This window comes from Aotus nancymaae, unplaced genomic scaffold (assembly GCF_030222135.1).
Source record: "Aotus nancymaae isolate 86718 unplaced genomic scaffold, 86718_ANA_hifiasm-v0.15.2.pri h1tg000014l, whole genome shotgun sequence".
NCBI classification, from domain to species: Eukaryota; Metazoa; Chordata; class Mammalia; order Primates; family Aotidae; genus Aotus; species Aotus nancymaae.
In genome coordinates, this window is record NW_026988425.1 from 72,605,922 (window position 1) to 72,610,680 (window position 4,759).

At 47.0% G+C, this 4,759-nt stretch overlaps 1 pseudogene; it reads right to left on the reverse strand.

Annotated features, from left to right (window-relative positions):
* Positions 1–680: 680 nt before the first annotated feature.
* LOC135274840 (actin, cytoplasmic 1-like) lies at positions 681–1,709 on the reverse strand (annotated as a pseudogene).
* Between the last annotated feature and the right edge of the window lie 3,050 nt (positions 1,710–4,759).

Below are 4,759 nucleotides of genomic sequence, written 5' to 3' on the forward strand. Positions count from 1 at the left end.
ATAGTACTTCCCATTTTTTCTTGCTGAATAGTTTGTTTACCCATTCACTTATTGAAGGACATCGTGGTTGCTTCTGGTTTTTGGTAATTATGAATAAAGTTGTTATAAGCATTCATGTACAGGTTTCGATGCGGACATGTTTTCAAGTCAGGTGGGTTTGAAAACCTAGGAGAAGGACTACTAGGTCATATGACATGTCTATGTTGAACATTAAAAACTGGGAAACTGTCTTCCAACATGACTTTATTATTTTTGCATTCCCATTAGCAATGAAAGACAGTACCCTTGTTTCAAATCCTTGACAGCATTTGTTATCGTTAGTTTGTTTTTTTATTTTAAATATTCTGATGCGTATGTAGTGGCATCTTATTGCTTTGTACTTTGCCTTTCTCTAAATGAAAAATGATGTTGACAGCATCCTTTCTTTTCTTTCTTTCTTTCTTTTTTTTTTTTTTTTTTTGAGATGGAGTCTCACTCTGTCACCAGGCTGGAATGCAGTGGCATGATCTCAGCTCACTGCAATCTCCGCCTCCCAGGTTCAAGTGATTCTCCTGCCTCAGCCTCCTGACTAGCTAGAATTACAGGCATGCACCACCACACTCAGCTAATTTTTTGTATTTTTGTAGAGACAGGGTTTCACCATGTTGGCCAGGATGGTCTTGATCTTCTGACCTCGTGATCTACCCATCTTGGCCTCCCAAAGTGCTGGGATTACAGGCATAAGCCACCGTGCCCAGCCCAGGAGCAATGATCTTGATCTTCATCATGCTGGGTGCCAGGGCGGTCATCTCCTTTTGCATCCTGTCAGTGATGCCAGGGTACATGGTGGTGCCGCCAGACAGCACTGTGTTGGCATACAGGTCTTTGTGGATGTCCACATCACACTTCATGATGGAGTTGACTGTAATTTTGTGGAAGCCACAGGATTCCATGCCCAGGAAGGAAGGCTGGAAGAGCACCTTGGGGCAGCAGAACCGCTTGTTGCCAGTGATGATGACCTGGCCAACAGGCAGCTCATAGCTCTTCTCCAGGGAGGAGCTGGAGGCTGCTATGGCCATCTCCTGCTCGAAGTCCAGGGAGACATGGCACAGCTTCTTCTTGATGTCATGCACCATTTCCTGCTTGGCTGTAGTGGTGACGCTGTAGCCACACTTGGTGAGGATCTTCATGAGGTAGTCAGTTAAGTCTCGGCCAGCCAGATCCAGATGCAGGATGGCGTGGGGAAGGGCATACCCCTTGTAGATGGGCACAGTGTCAGTAACCTCATCGCTGGAGTCCATCACAATGTCAGTGGTATGGCCAGAGGCATACAGGGACAGCACGACCTGGATGGACACATATATATATGGCTGAGGTGTTGAAGATCTCAACATGATCTGGGTCATCTTCTCACGGTTGGCCTTGGGGGTTCTGGGTGGCCTCGGTCAGCTCATTGTAGAAGGTGTGGTGCCAGATCTTCTCCATGTTGTCCCAGTTGGTGATGATGCTGTGCTCAATGGGGTACTTCAGGGTTAGGATGCCTCCCTTGTTCTGGGCCTCCTCACCCACATAGGAGTCCTTCTCTGACCAATGCCCACCGTCACGCCCTGGTGCCTCGGGTTCCCCACGATGGAGGGGAAGACGGCCCAGGGGACATCGTCGCCTGTAAAGCTGGCCTTGCACATGCCAGAGCTGTTGTTGCTGATGAGTACGTCGATATCATCATCCATGGTGAGCTGGCAGCAGGTGAGGATGGGCGGTGGAGTGGAGAGGGTGAAGCTCTGTGCTCAAGGGGCGGACACAGTCTCTGCTTCTTTTTTTTTTTTTGAGATGGAGTTTCACTCTTGTTGCCCAGACTGAAGTACAATGGTGCAATCTCAGCTCACTGCAACCTCAGCCTTCCAGGTTCAAGTGATTCTCCTGCCTCAGCCTCCCAAGTAGCTGGGATTACAGGCATGTGGCACCACGCCCGGCTAATCTTTTGTATTTAGTAGAGACTGGGCTTCACGATGTTGGTCAGGCTGGTCTTGGACTCCTGACCTCAGGTGACCCACCTGCCTCAGCCTCCCAAAGTGCTGGGATTACAGGCGTGAGCCACCACTCCCGGCCAACAGCATCTTTTCATGTGCTTATTTGTCATTCATATATCTCCTTTGGTGAAGTGTTCTATTCAGATATTTTGTCCATTTAAAAAACTGAGTTGTTTTCCTATTGCTGCATTTGAAGAATTCTTTATATATTGAATATAAGTCCTTTATCATGTAAACCAAAAAGTATCTGGGTCAAGTCTCAATCAATTTGGAAGCTTATTTTGTCAAGACTGAGGATTATGACTGGTGACACAGCCTCGGGAAGTCCTGGGAATATGTGCCCAAGGTGGTTGGGTTACAGCTTGACTCTATACCTTTTAGGGGGATAGAAGTTACAGGCAGACATCAATCAATACATGTAAGGTGTACATTGGTTCAGTCTGGAAAAGTGGGACACACCTGTAATTCCAGCTACTCAGGAGGCTGAGGCAGGAGAATTGCTTGAACCTGGGAGGTGGAGGTTGCAAGAGCAAGACTCCATCTCAAAAAAAAAAAGAAAGAAAGGAAGGTGGAACAACTTGAAGTGGGGACAGGGAGCGTCCCAGGTCATAGGTGGATTCAAAGATTTTATGATTGGCAGTTGGTTGAAAAAAATTAAGTCATTATCTAAAGAACTGGAATCAATAGAAAGGAATATCTGGATTAAGATAGGGTTTCTGAAGACCAAGGTTCTTATGATGCAGATGAAGCCTCCAGGTAGCAGGCTTCAAAGAGCATGGATGGCACATGTTTCTTACCACACCTAAAAAGGTGCCAGACTTGGCCGGGTGTGGTGGCTCACGGTCCCAACACTTCGGGAGGCTGAAGCAGATCACTTGAGTCCAGGAGTTTGAGATCAGCCTGGGTGACACAGTGAGATCTCATTTCTTAAAAAAAAGTATTAGCTGGGTTTGGTGGCCTGTAGTCCCGCCTACTTGGGAGGCTGAAGTGGGTAGGAGGATCACTTAAGCCCAGGAAGTCAAGGCTGCACAACTGCACTCCAACCTGAGTGACAGAGTAAGACCCTGTCTCAAAAAAATAGGTGCTAGACTCTCAATCTCTCCTGAGTCAGGAAAAGATCTAGAAAGGGAAGAAGGTTCTATACAGAATGTAGATTGCCCCCATAAGAGTCAGCTTTGCAGAGCCATTTAAAAAATACAGACTGGGAGCGGTGGCTCGCCTGTAATCCCAGCACTTTGGGAGGCCGAGGCGGGTGGATCACAAGGTCAAGAGATCAAGACCATCCTGGTCAACATGGTGAAACCCCGTCTCTACTAAAAATACAAAAAATTAGCTGGGCATGGTGGCGCATGCCTATAATCCCAGCTACTCAGGAGGCTGAGGCAGGAGAATTTTCTGAACCCAGGAAGCGGAAGTTGCAGTGAGCCGAGATCGCGCCATTGCACTCCAGCCTGGGTAACAAGAGCGAAACTCCGTCTCAAAAAAAAAAAAAAAAAAAAAAAACATCAAGGAGGCTGGGCATGGTGGCTCACACCTATAATCCCAGCACTTTGGGAGGCCAGGGTGAGCGGATCATGAGGTCAGGAGATGGAGACCATCCTGGCCAACACGGTGAAACTCTGTCTCTATTAAAAATACAAAAATTAGCTGCGCGTGGTGGCACGTGCCTGTCATCTCAGCTACTTGGGAGGCTGAGACAGGAGAATCACTTGAACTAGGAAGTCGGAGGTTGCAGTGAGCCGAGATCCTACCAATGCACTCCACTCTAGTGACAGAGCAAGACTCCGTCTCAAAAGAAAAAAAGGCAGGGCGTGGTGGTTCCCACCTGTAATCCAAGCACTTTGGAGGCCAAGGCAGGAGGAGTGAGATTCCATCTCAAAAAAAAAAAAAAATCAAGGAAATATATTTCAGGGTAAAATACTTCACTTTCAGGGCCTGCTATCTGATATATGATGCTATAGTAAAGTCAGGATGGAATTTGGTATATTATTGCTACAAAGAGTTTGCTCTTTGTCAGTCTTAAGATCTCTGTTTTGATGTTTTTGTTTGTTTGTTTGTTTTGCGATGGAATTCTCTGTCACCCAGGCTGGAGTGCAATGGCGTGATCTTGGCTCACTGCAACCTCCTCCTCCCTGGTTTGAGCGATTCTCCTGCCTCAGCCTCCCAAGTAGCTGGGACTACAGCATGTGCTACCACACCTGGCTACTTTTTGTATTTTTAGTAGAGAGGAGTTTTCACTATGTTGGCCAGGTTGGTCTTGAACTCCTGACCTTGTGACCTGCCCACCTCCGCCTCCCAAAGTGCTGGAATTTCAGGTGTAAGTCACTGCGCCCGGCCTAAATTTTTCTTTCGTAGATTATGCTTTTGATATTGTATCTAAAAACTCATTGCCAAATCAGGAGTCACAAAGACTTTTTCCTGTGTTTTCTTTTAGAAATGGTTTTTTGTTTTTTTGTTCTGAGATGAAGTCTTGCTCTGTCACCTAGGCTGGAGTGAAGTGGCACGATGTCGGCTCACTGCAACCTCTGCCTCCTGGGTTCAAGCAATTCTCTTGCCTCAGTATCCCAAGTAGCTGGGATTACAGGTGCCCACCACCACTCCCGACTAATTTTTGTATTTTTAGTAGAGACAGGATTTCACCAAGTTGTCCAGGCTGGTCGCAAATTCCTGACCTCAGGTGATCTGCCAGCATCAGCCTCCCAAAGTGCTGATATTATAGGCATGAGTCATTGTGCCCAGCCTTCTAGAAG